The following is a 13697-nucleotide window of genomic DNA, read 5'->3' on the forward strand; positions in this document are numbered from 1 at the left end:
TACAGGGTCTGGATGGGTTTTTAGTCCTTGCAACTGTTTTTTTAGTCTCTTGCTTGAGCTATAGCCTCTTTTCTAAAATTTTCTCATACCTTTCTGTCCTGCCTTCTCTCCCCCAGCATGCTGGGTTGCTTCCTAGGTAGAGAACAGTATGTCCTTCTTCAGTGTAGATCCATCTCAACCATTTTAAAGTCAGTAGCAGAAAATTATAACAAAACCAAACTTTAATGTAAAAATGTGTTAATTTGCTTTTGCTTATGATTTTAGAACTTTCTAATGCTTAAAAAAAAAACCAAGACAAAGATATGAGGACTTTTGGAATAGATAATAGGTATATGTGGTTCTTCACAGGATGGTGCTATCAATTCCACTTAACTGTGGGCTTTTTTTAGGGAGTATTTTACTTTGATAATTTTCATTGAATTTCTGTCCAATCTGGAGACTAGTAAGTCTTCACATGGTGAAATGTTTTATTTTGAAAACACAGTCAGCTTCTTCACTAATTTATTATGTGAGCTTGGTCTATTTTGCTATTAACTGTTCAGAGGGATTTTTAGGATATCTTTAAATGGGAATTTTAATTGGATTTTATTCAGACTTTTTCCTATTAAAAAGATCCTATGTTCATTGAGTTCACTACTACCAGTTGTAGATATTAACAACCTGAGTCGACATGGTCCTGGACAATCTGCTCTAGCTGACCATGGTTGGACTGTGCTATCTCAAGAGATATCTTCCAACCCCAGCTGTTCTGTGATCCTTTTGCAATAAGGAATTCTTTCCACCAAAAAAGAAAGAAAAACCCCAACAATGCGGGGTTCTGTGTTTCATGGGTTATTTTAGTTTATACCCATCAAAACAAATTTACACCTTTCACCACTGAGTTTAACCATTTTCTCAACACTTGCAGAGTCTGGAAGAATGTTTGGTTTACTGAACATGGAGTGTTTTAGTAGTAAAAGATAAATAGTTTTAGAGGGCATTAACTGTGAAGTTGCAGGAGGGATAAATTAAGTAATTCAGTTTAACAATCAAGGTACCAATATTTTTATTTCATTGCTGGCAGTAAATATGCTTTTGTTGTAGCAGAGTAACACAGTGATTACACTAGGTATATCCTAATCTTGGTCATTGGTTGACAACAAGGATTATTTATGTTAAGGGGATCTTTGGTTGCTTAGAGTATTTAAAAAGAAAATTAAAAGGATTTAATTTTAAAAGAGAAAACTGACTTGTGAAACCTCCTGAAACTAGCTAGCATCTGTTTGACAAAATAATTCTTTCAACAGTTTCTAAAGTTGCATTTGTTCAAATCTGAGAGTGAAGACTTAATTTGAAATAGATGCCAGTGGACTGGCCACTTCAAGAGAAATCTTAATATAAGAAACAAGTGGAGGGATTTGAGAATCAACGTATACAACTTTAGGTTCCATTGGAAAAATCAAAGCTTTAGTCTCTTTATTAAAATTTCCTGGACAAAGGTATGCTTTTGAGGGAGAGGGCAGTTACCAGTTAAATATACAATGCCACAGAGTACATGAAGGGCAGATTGAAGGAAAAAAAAATATTAGCCATCTAGATGTAAAATAAAGTTTGTTCCATGTGTATGAATATTGTTCAGTTTACTAATGATCCTGATACAATTCTTTTCCTTGGATTATGGATCTGATTTGCATAATCACTAAGTAATGATCATGCAAATACACAGATCTCCAGACTTTAGCATTTATTCTCTCTCTGCTGCAATTTGCTTCTGTTTTGGAGTTTTCAAGACACTTGTTAGCAACTAAGATGGTAGTTTAATATAGTCACCTGACTTGTCTGAACGAGAAAAGCTTAAGTATGAAATGAGAAATAACTCTAAGAGTTCACCTATTAAAAGGAACGTGTGAATTTGTAACTTGATTCAGTTCACTGTATTCTCACCCTTCCTACAGACCAGCAAGTGAACTTCTACTTGGAAACTGTTTTATATTCTTTGTTATTTATTTTAGAGTGATGTTCATTGTCTATCTTGATTTAGTCTTCAGATTGCATTATGGTGGGGGGGTGAGGGAGGCAGGAGGAACCCTGTGATACTGTCATGGTAGGTTGGGAGTGAAGGAAAGTGAGAGCAGGATGGTGATATATCTGTAAAATGGCTAACTCTAAATTTAGAGGTAAAAAATTAGTAATTTGATATACTGATGTCCTGCCACAAATACCTTTTACATCAGTAACTGGGAAAATACCTCATCTAGTTATTGAAGACAAACTGCACTACTTAAAAAAGATAACTGTGGTGAATTTTAACAAGGAAAAGAAATTTTTGTTTGGATTTCAGTAAGGGAGGCAGAGCCATTCCCAGACACTTTACTGGAGTCAGCAGATGGAACACTGAAAATCCTCTTTATTGGTAATATGACAACACTCAAATTCCAGTGTTCACCTTGTGTGTGTGTCCACATTGTTTCTAAGACTCTGCTGTTTATCAAAGGTAAGCACAGTTAAGGATGTATCATTCTGGAAAATGCTTGTCAAAACCAAAGACTTGAAAAACAGAGAAGGCACTTACGCGCTGTATAATGTAGCGTACTTCTAGAGATTTGATACGTTTCCCTATCAGGTATGGCAAAAGTTCCTCTCATATATAATCAAAGCTTTATAGGTAAATCACTGAGCTGTGCAGTTCTTAGTCTCTGCTCTGATAAATGTGGCCCTGAATCTGCACTTGGCTTAGTTGATGTATGAGGACTGTATTGTGCGTATAAAGCTTCCTCTTGTGTTTATTGTCCTCTTCGCCTATGGCTGTGCTTTCCATTTCCCTGCTGGAAAGAAATTAGCTGTTGACTTTTAAAGAGCTGTAACATTGGGCTAAGGTGCTCTTAAGGAGTCCAAAATACTTCTGCAACTGATCCCATAGGATTGTTGTGGGTTAGTTATCAGCAAAACCAGCACAGAAAGTATCTTGAAGTCAGTAACTTATTCTTAAGCAACCCAGCTTTAGACATCATCTTGTCTTGATTGTATAATCAAATAATAAGAGAAAATGAAAGGTTACTTTAATGATATTCTGACAAACAAATTGGGGAGGATTTGTGCAGTTGTTTTTAAATTAGAATAGTAGCAGTAGGCTTGGCACAGGGACAGTCCTGGATAAACTTTTCTTTTAAATTTTAATGTCAGTTAACTTTGTTCTGTATACTGTTAAGACATTCTTCATGCTTTAACCAACCTTGCGTAATTGATTACTGGTGCTGATAAGCATCAAAAGAATAGACATTCTCTACGTTTTTGTGGAATTTTAAAAATAAAACAGCATGTTACTTAAATCAACTTTGAGTTAATTGCAAAGATTTTAAGTTTGACTCACGGTGGTATAGCAGACATCAATGTGAAAATTGATAGATGAATATGTGTGTAGGTTGCAAATAACGAAACACCACTGTAAATTGTTGTTTCAGTAGTTACCCACAAGGTGGGGGAATGAAACTTTATATTTTACTGCTGTTGTCTTAGAGCTTTCCTGCCCACCCTCCTCCTGCCTGGATACCATACTGTTAAAATCATCGAATTGATACGGTCAATGCAGAGCATAGAGCTATAAATCAGAGGCTGTCAGAAGCTTTACAAACTGTCGGTCCATGCCTGGAGTTTTAGAAGTGTTGAAAAAATATACTACAGCGATCGTTCACGTGTTATTTCTTACTTGTACATAATATTATAGGAATTGGTGTGGATTTCTATGTGTACAAATTTCTTTAGCAGGTAATGTTTTAGAGTAAAAGCCTTTATGTGTGATTTTTACAGAAGTGCTTTTTCTGCTAATGCTACTGTTGAATTGTTTCTTCCGTGTATCTAATAAATTCAGAGAAATATAAGGCAGCCCGAGAAGCCATCTCAGAACTGTTTAACAGGATTATGTACTTTTTCTTTGCACTGTTTAGCTAAAGTTAATAAATACTTTATAGGAGATAGTACATCTATTTCAAATAGTACTTAAAAACTACTTAAGACTAATACTTGCAAACAAAGCAAAAATTAAAAAATAAGCAATGCTATTCTGTATTTGGGTCGTGACTGCCACTTCTTACTTTGGAGACTGCTACTATGAGCTGCTGCTAAAGAGAACTAGTCTTTACTCAACTGGTTCAGTTCTAGGAGCCATTCTCAGACTTGTGAGCTTCCCAGACTGTGCAGAATATCATGTATGTTCCTTCACAGCATGCAAGAACTGAAGATGTATTAGCCCATTTGCTCTTTTTGTGTCTGTATTGGTTGCAAGTGTCATTTTCTTTGTCTGCTTTTAGGATCCTTTCCAATTCCTCCTTTCTAACGATTATCTTGCCAATTCTATGGAAAGAAATACCTAAACCAGGAAGTAGGTAAGGCTATCTAAATGTTTAAAAATAATAATTTTGCCACGTGTTTCTACTGGCAAAAAATATTTAATGAGAGAAAATCTTGCTGAGGGGGCATATGGGAGAAAAGACAGTCTTCATTGTAGGGGAATTAAACATATTAAGCCAGGTTATTTCTAGTGTTATCAGGTATAGAGTGCTCTCCGTGCTAGTTTGAGAGCTGCTCAGTTTCTCCTGCCATCCCTCACAATTTCCTAACCCTGTAGGATCTAGGGCTTGCTTGCAGGGGCTGAGAACCAAGGAGAAGAAAGGAGAGAGAAGTCGCTTGCTTACTGACAGCACTTGCAACACGATTGCTGCCTTATTTCTTTTCTAGTCTCTGCTTAGCAACTCTCATCCTATCCAGAAGACAAGCACTTGTGAATTTGTGTGTCCCATCTAGTATATCCTGGGTAGCCAGCAAGTAACACATGGATTGGTTTTTAATTCCCAGTTTGGTCTTATTCTTAGAATTCTTGGGATAGGCATTGTGTTAATATCAAGCCTTTTTGGGGGGAGGCTTCATGGTTTCCATGGACAGGAAGGGCAAACTGAGCTGGCTATGGTGGCACTGACACACTTTAGATACTCTGAGGAACAAATTCTGGATGGCCTCTCATTTCTTTCTAGTAATTTCTGCTGCACCTGCCTGACTAATCTAGAGGTATTTGAAGGATTTAGGAGCTTAGAACAAAGGAACTAAGAATGAGGAATGACAAGTGCAATGGAGAAACCTGGATAGGCCAGAAAACTTGAGAATCATGTTCTGACTCTAGTACTTGCTCCCTGTGGTCTGTAGTCACAAGGTTTAAAACCCTAATATAACTTAGCTGTGGTAATATTTATATTTGACTTATAAGAAGTCTTTAAAAGTTTTCTTAGACTCAGATAACACTAATTTTTGTCATAGATCAAGTACATGGAGGATTTCTTCACGTTTTCTCCGTAGATGTCTCAACTTGTTCTGCTTCTGATATTTGCATATTTGCCATTTTAAATATATGCCCTGTATATAGGGCACATATTATTGATGTTGCAGGTTTTCTGTTTCAGGTCTTCAGAATTCTATGCACATGTCTTTGAAAATAGATATAATAATACATGGAAGTTCTCACAGGGCTATTAAGATGATTGGGTTTTGGGGTTTTTTTGTGAGCACAAAACTTGATTTCCAGAGCTATCAATCTATTCTCTTGTATGATCTCCTACATGGAGGCATATATGAGTCCTCCTTAATCCAAGGATTGAAGCAAGCTTGTAGGCCTGGGAAATACATACATAACTTAGCTGAAAGCACAGTTAGGGTCATGGTGGCAAATAATTAATAAGCATTAAACAACATGGCTGAAGCGGTATTAAAGCCAGTTAGGCAGTCTTACCAGTGCTGCAGTTCTGGCAAGGAGGCACTGATATTCATCATGGGTCTGATGAATTTTTTTTGGTCCTTCTGTGGACCATGGCACATGGAACAGGCTGTTGTGTGACAATATGAAACATTTAGCAACAATATTGGTTTGTAGAGTTCAAAGGCAGTCCAAACCACTCATTCCTGTTTCTGTGCCATGCCCTCAGCTGAGTAAATCCAACTGTCTGTCAAACCAAACTCTAAATGAGATCAGGAAACTTAACACCAGTGAAACCTGTCAGCGGTGGGACTGAGCAATCAGAGGAAGTAGTGAGATTGCCACCAGACGCGTCACAGGCTTAGCCTAGGTAGTTCTTGTTTTGTGCTTGCTCTTCTCACATGTCACGCTTCCGTACATTAGAATGAGAACTTGGAGTTTTAAATGTTATTTCTGTTCTTAAGCACAAGGTATGCCCAGTACATCTGTTTTGCTACATCTTTTGGGGAAACTACTCAATTATCCGTATGCTTTGGAATCGTAGAATCGTTTAGATTGGAAAAGACCTTTTAAGATCAAGTCCAACCATTAACCTAGCACTGCCAAGTCGACCACTAAACCATGTCCCGAAGCATCACATCTACATGTCTTTTAAATACCTCCAGGGATGGGGACTCAACCGCTTCCCCAGGCAGTCTGTTCCAATGCTTGACAACCCAAATATTTGCTTTTCTCTGTTTTGGTTCACCAAGATAGAAGGCAGCCTTACATTTCTCACCTTGGCGAAAGTTGCACCAAAATTCATATGTCACTACATGGTATATGTGTGTAGTGTATATTAAGGTCTACTGGATTGTAACAAGGCAGTGGTATCCTTGACACAGCCAATTTGACAATTTGATTAATTGGAGGACAGCTATAGAGGATTTTTGTGCTTTAGCTGTTCTTCAGCTTCTTGTAACCTATAAGGGAACATAGGTGGTGGTTGTTTGAATACAGACTGCTTGTAAATTCAAACAAGTGGCTTGATTTAATGTAGGGAAGAAAAATGAAGTGGTACCAATTGTCTTCAATAACTTTGAGATCAAACAGACAGTGGAAGGGTGGGGAAATATACATGTTAAATATTACTCTTTACCTATATATTAAGTATTGTGATATCAACACCTAAACACAATCAACAAAATTATCCAGAGTGGATTAGTTTAGTAAAGGCATATTTCACTTTTCCTATGCTGGATTAATTTTCTACTGCGTTAACATTCAGCTGAGTACCTAGAGAGGGAAAGGAAAGGGGGAGGAGGGGAGTAAACGCTCCCTTTGGATGATGGCAAGCTGTTAGGTTGGCTCAGCTTCATCTCAAAAGTTAGCAGTGCTGAAGAATTAGTTGAAATGTTTCAATTGAAGCTGCATGCTGAAGATGCAGATTTTCATTTGAACTAAGCTTTTCATTGAAAAATGACAGCTTTCCACAGTTTTTCCATTTTTGTTGTCATTGAAGAGTTGAGTACTAGAAAAGAAATGTAAAAAAAAGTATTTCAGCTGAAATACTCTGGTTTTGAAGTGTTAGTGTTGTCTGATATGATATGAGATGTTACTGTTTGGGTGGATTTATTGCCACTGGTTTTTGATGTGCTGAGGTCTGTGACCTGTTTCTGGGGCAAATGAATAATGCTCGCATTGGCAGAGTGGGAGTCACCAAAATGCCCCAAAACCAGAGGCAAGAAGCAAAGTAGGGAGTGTGCAACTCTAGCAGAGAGGCTGTTGGCAGGCAGGCAATTGATTAATCAACCAACAGATACACAAGTGCGTGACATTTTCAAAGGCCTATGCCAGATGAGCAACAAGTAGGCAGTTAAATATCCAAATCTTTCCAATGACATTAGTCAAACAGATGCCAGTGTGCAATAAATAGGGCATGATTTAGGATCCCGTCACCAATGTACCTAGTGAACATAAAGTGAAAGAAAAGCTTTGTAGGATGAAGTCTGTCAAAGATGTGAGCTGCCTGCACATTTGGCATCAGGGCAGCTATCTTCTTGCCATGAGATAATGGTGCTTTCCAAGGAGTTTTAGGAAGAAAGACCTCTTAACCTTTCAAGTTTATAAATATACAAGGAAAATGGTGTGAGAGCACAGCATGTGTCTGAACTGGGGCCACCTGAATTTCTAGCAGTTCAGTCAAGAGACTTATTGTGCATTTTCAGTGGAACCTGAAATAGATTCAGTTCATGAGATACAACGCAATTCAGGGCAGAATAATAGCATTGGTCTTTCAACACAAAAGAATGTTTCTACTATCAGTTTTCTTTAAGAAAACATGCTTCTTTTTAAAAACCCAGGTAGAGATCATAACATAAGTAAATGCATGCATAATGTATTATTCAACTGTTCCACCAGGCCTATTCTATTACAGGTGATAAGGGCTTGGAAATGAAGTCTTCAGGGGAAATGCATTTCCATTTGGGAAAAGCAAAAAATCAAAAAACAACACAGTATAATCTGCATTTCTTCAGTAAAGTTACAATAAGTGTTGTAAGGGAAAATTACATTTATTTTGAAACTTTTAAATGTTAAAAGATCATTTGTGAGAGTGATGAAGGTGCTGTACGCTAGTGAGTACTACTTTTTGTGTGGTCTATATTAGAATATAGTCATAGTGTTAGAATATGAAATTAAGATAATTTTATGTCTTTTACAATCCTATCAGCTTGTACAAGCTAAGTGACATACAGGATGAGTTAGCTGAGATCTCCAAAGAAGAGCTGACAAGAATAGATTATTATGGAGCATAAAAACACCTCTTGCTTAGAACATGGGAATGCTGCGAGAGTAGCAGACCTCTGCAACAAAACATATGGAAGTGATGGTTGTTTAAAGGTATCTTAGCCACTTTATAAGCAATAGTGTAGCCACTGATCAAAATAATTTCAAGTTTCCTTTCACAGCTGGTTCACAGAGGCATTTTGCTTTTCACTGAGAAAGGATGAGCTGGGGATTGCATTGCTAGTTTGGGACTGTTGTGCAGTTACTAATGCTGTCCCAGACTTTTAGTGTGTCTTGCAGCAGAGTTTTTATGTGCTTTTTAAAACCTCACCCTTAAACACTCCCATTTCCCATGTGGCAAATGGGATTGCAGTGCTTTTGTAACTGACTAGTATTTGATGTTTAAAATTGTCAGGTAATCAAATGTAATTATGTAAATACTGTTAACTGAAGTTAAATCTCTGTTCAAGTGATTCTGTGCATTGACAGTGCAAGTATGTCAGTAACAAGGTATGATAGGTATTTGGTGGTCCTTTGATGTTTTATAAACATTAGAAATTATTTATCCCTTTACACACGTTCATTTTGGCTGATGCTTATAAACTAAAGCATGCCAAACAAATTCTCTCTATCTCTTTGTACACCTTGCCTTTCACTTCTGTAACAATTACTTGGAGAGTTCCTGTGAGGCACCGGAAAATACAATAATAATTGCTGAATGATATTTTAGTAAAAATATATGGATTCACTGAAATGTTAAAAATCACTGCATTATGTCAAACTTGATTTTTTTTTTTTTTTTTAACAAGAAATGTGTCTAAAGACAGACTGATCCTTTGCTATCCTCCCACTCAATGCTCAGTGAGATCTAGTTCCCTATTACAGCAGCACAAACATCTTGGAAATGTTTTTTTTTTTAAATGTGTTTTCAATCCTAGTGAAAACAAATTTTTAAAACTTAAGAATTTCTTGCAAAATTGAATTAATGCATTGAGCTAAACGTCTCTGAGAGTGCACACAAATTAAACACACTGGCTTGTTAGCCTTCAAATAATGTTATGAAAGAAGTTTAGTAAAGAATTATTGTTGAATTTTCATAAGTGGAGTATTTCGTTAATAGGAGGGAAAGCAGATTAATTAAAAGCATAAATATGTTGACACATACTGACTTGAAGGAGAGTTGCTCAGATTCAGTTAAAAACTGAAATCAAGCCATGAGGTTTCTTCTTCCTTATTTGTCCCTCAGGTAAGAATAGTAACAGGGTGGTTAGAGCACCAGTCTCACGCACTCCAGGTAACCATTTGCTAATGAAACTTTTTTCTTTCTTTGATTGTATCATGAAACCTTCAAAACTTAGTGGTGAAGGAAAAAGTGAAAAAGGTATTAGTGAAACAGGAAATCAGATTTTCTCATAGCTGTGAAACTAAGCTGGATTTTAAATTCAACTTGGTCCTGTTATGTTGTCCTATTAAGCCTTAGAAAAAAAGTCTTCCGAGTATATCAGTCTTCTCATGATACTGTGGAATGGAGAACACAAGACAATGCTGATTTCTCCTCAAGATATCAGTATTCTAGAGAGGTTGGAGCTATATTTTTCCTGTGTGGGTGTTTGAGCATTTGAATTGGCCATCTGTAGGGACAGCAAACTGCTTAAACTTTGTTTTCTTCTTTGTGAGATATTTATATAACAGTCAGAGAATTAAACCAGAGTTCTAATCTACAGAGGAAATTCTGATGGCTGGCCATTCCTTTTTACAAAAGACATAATGCTTATCTGGAGAATTTTTCTAAAAACTTTAGAAGGATTTATAAATACAAGCAGTGAATATTTTTAGATTATATTTAAATTCAGAAGTATTTACTTGTGCATTCTGAAGTCTACATTGAGTTAGTTAAAATCATAGTGCTACGAGAAGTAGTAAATTCCTCAAAGACTTTCCACAGCTTAAAAAAGTCTTAAACTTTGAAAAACAAAAATTAGCTGATTTGTGTTTTACTTGTTCCTATCTTCCCTATTGTCAGTGCTGAACCAGTGAGCACAGTTTATAATATCTCTAATCTGATTCTACTTGCTGAAATTCACTTTCTAAGGCATTTATTTCATCTGTGCTATAAAAAAATTGGCTTTTGCTCTGATTAGGCATAGATTTCCCAAGACTTTTATTTCTAGTTTCAATAACACTTACAGCATTTGTCTTGTGTAGGGTTTCTACAGATACGTGCTCATTAGTGAGTGGCCATGATGTTTAAAAGCTCAGTACCTCGCATAGACACCGTTTGATTTAAGTTCAAAAGCTTTTGTGAAAGACCCTCAATTACAAAGCTTTCTGGTTTTGACAGTTCAATATCTATCTCAATTTTCTCTTTCTTTCCAAAGAGACAATGATTTAAGATTCACTCTAAACATAATGTAAATGATAGATGGTAGCTGACAGTTGCCATTGTTTGTTTGTCCAAACAGGTTGTATGTGCAGCAAAGTCTGAACAATTAGTCCTGGGTTCACTTATTCTTTGGGCTGAAGCTGATTTTGTACGCAGTGTTTATTTTTCTTGTTGACCATAGAAAGGTGTTTTTCGGTGGTCTAGAATCTAGGGAGTATCAGCACTGGCAGTTCTAAGCCATAAGTTGTGATATGAAGTGGTGATGTAAAGTTTTAACTACCTTGCAAAAAATTAAAACTTTCTCACCCAAAACAAGCCTGTGGAGTGGCTGATCCTGTTAATGATACCTGATGATAAAATTACTTTAAAAACAAGTTTTCCTTGTTTGTAGGAATTTAACACCAAACCAAGATCGTTGTATTCTATTTGTATTCTATTCTAGACCACAGTGTCTTGGCAGTGGCTCACTTAAGGAAATCCAGAAACACTGAGAAAGCACACAGTTGTCTTTCCTTCTGGTCTATCTTTATTTAAAATTTAAGTACCATAGAGAAGCAACTGCTGGGTAGTTATTTTTGCCATAGTGATTATGATAAGAAAATATGTTCCTTTGAATGTAAATTCTATGTATTTGAAGAAAGCAACTAAGCAGAGGAGCAAACACAGGTAGTTTTACATCAGTGTTTGAGATAAGACGTTCTCTAAGATTTCTAAAAACCAGGTTTCTAAGTCTATAGAATTAAATAAGAGGTCTGTGCCAATACCTGGAAGCTTCCATTTCTCATCTGAAAAGGATGTTCAATACTTGTTTCTTAAACCCTTAATTTATGTGTCTTTTTTAATTATATGTGGTTTTGCCCTTGTAATTTTGAATTTCATCTCACTTTTTTCCTTTTCCTGCCTAATAATTAGATCGAGATCATTGGTACCAATGTAATATGGTAGTTTTGGCAACACACACACGTGCACAAAAAAAAACCCCAAACCAAAATGAAAAACCCCACCAACTGCCTAGCCTGAAGCAGTAAGAGATAAATAATGACTGTGTTTAACATACAGCTGTTTCTTTTCATGGAAAACATTGTTTACAGACTGTGAGGAAAAATGGAGAAAATTGAAGTTGTTTGCAGTGGCCCCATTTTAGCTGCTTTTCTTTCATTCTTCTCTTGTTTATCTACCATCACATGAACTCTTTCTCTGCTAGTGGACATCCTGGAAAAAGATGAAGTCGAACTTTTGTTGGCATTGTGGCATTGTTATGACAATACCTATGGGTTTTGGTAAAAGATTGGTATTGCTGTTATAGTCTGCAATTTCCATACTATTCTCTAAATGTCTAGTTGAAATCCTGACTATTTCTGCAACTATGTGAGGATGTTAACACACAGTTGTGTGATTGTATAGTTTTGGCTTGCCAGTCAAAATTAGTATTTTGAAAAGTTAAGATTCTTATCCTCCGGAAGTGATTTATATCGGTTCTTTTAACTTGGTGGCTTAAGTCACACACTGACTAAATCCAGTCACCAGTTTGAATGCCTGGGAATTCAGAGTCTCAGGATGGAAGAGACTGCATGCTGCAGTTTCAAAGGGTATGGCACATGTTCGTATAACGTTCAGACCTGGTAGTAAGGCAATGCATACAAAAATGGTTGAGTCTGCATGATTTCAAAGAGCTAACAGGGCATGCAATGGCATAGTTTTCAAAGGTGGAGGTTAGCAACTGCTCTGAAGCCCAGAGGCCAGAAAAAAACAGATATATAAGCATTGAAAATTGTTTGGAGAGGAAATCTTGCTTTCTTCTGTTGAGGCCTATGCCTGTCCATTGGATTACTGAATGCTGCAGGAAGCATTTGTCATCAATAATGCTGCACTGGCCTGGGGAAAGGCTGCCAGCCTCACCTAGCTTTGTACTGATTCGATGATCAGTCCTTCAGGGGTGGAACGGAGCATTGTTATGTGATGCTTGTGATAGTTCAAGTGTGTGGGTGAGCACACTTTGGTTAAATCAGTGAATGGTCATGGAACACCTGAAAAAGACCCAACTATGTCTGGGATGTTTCTGTATCTGTATGTATCTATCAAAAAAAAAAAAAAAAAAATTCAGTCATTGAGTCCCTATAGTTTGTGACCTTTTTTGAAGAACATCTATTTCATAACAAGCATCCACTTAAAAATGAACAAAACCTTATCTTCTCAGATCTTCTTTATTAGTGAGAATTCAAGGGCATTCAAATAAAGAATATATATATATAAACTCTGTTGCCCACATCCTAGTTAAGTAAATGTGGGATTGAAGGAGAGTTTTCCTGCTTTCTTGCTAATACTAATTTTCTCAATACTATCTGTCTCAATACTGACACTGCCACGTGCTAGGTTTTTAAATGAAGATATAGTAAACACTCCTTATCTTAATTCTAGAGAATTAATTCCTGGAAGCTCTTTAGGACTGTTGTATTATTGGTGTATTCTATTTATACTTATGTGGCCATTCTGCATTTTTTTTTCTTGGCAAGTATGAAGTAGAGCATATTTAAATGTCCCTGTCTTTGACTCTGAGGCCTATTTTATTGCAGCTTATTAGCCCAGTAAATAATTTCTGCAGTTTGTTGTCCAGTACTAATGTCAGAGAGGGATGCCCAGTAGCTTTCAAGCTGAGGAACACAACTAAGCTGCTTATATAAATGTAACTTTATTGAAGAGACTGGGTTTTTAAGTTGAGCGCTATTTTTTTCTCTTCTTTTTCTGTTACTGAATTTATAGCAAAATTCTCTAGGAAAAAAATATTTTAATTTTGCTGTTCCGGAGTTTATCTGGAGTAGGCAGCTAATA

The sequence above is a fragment of the Egretta garzetta genome, unplaced genomic scaffold (assembly GCF_000687185.1).
Source record: "Egretta garzetta isolate BGI_Z169 unplaced genomic scaffold, ASM68718v1 scaffold287, whole genome shotgun sequence".
NCBI classification, from domain to species: Eukaryota; Metazoa; Chordata; class Aves; order Pelecaniformes; family Ardeidae; genus Egretta; species Egretta garzetta.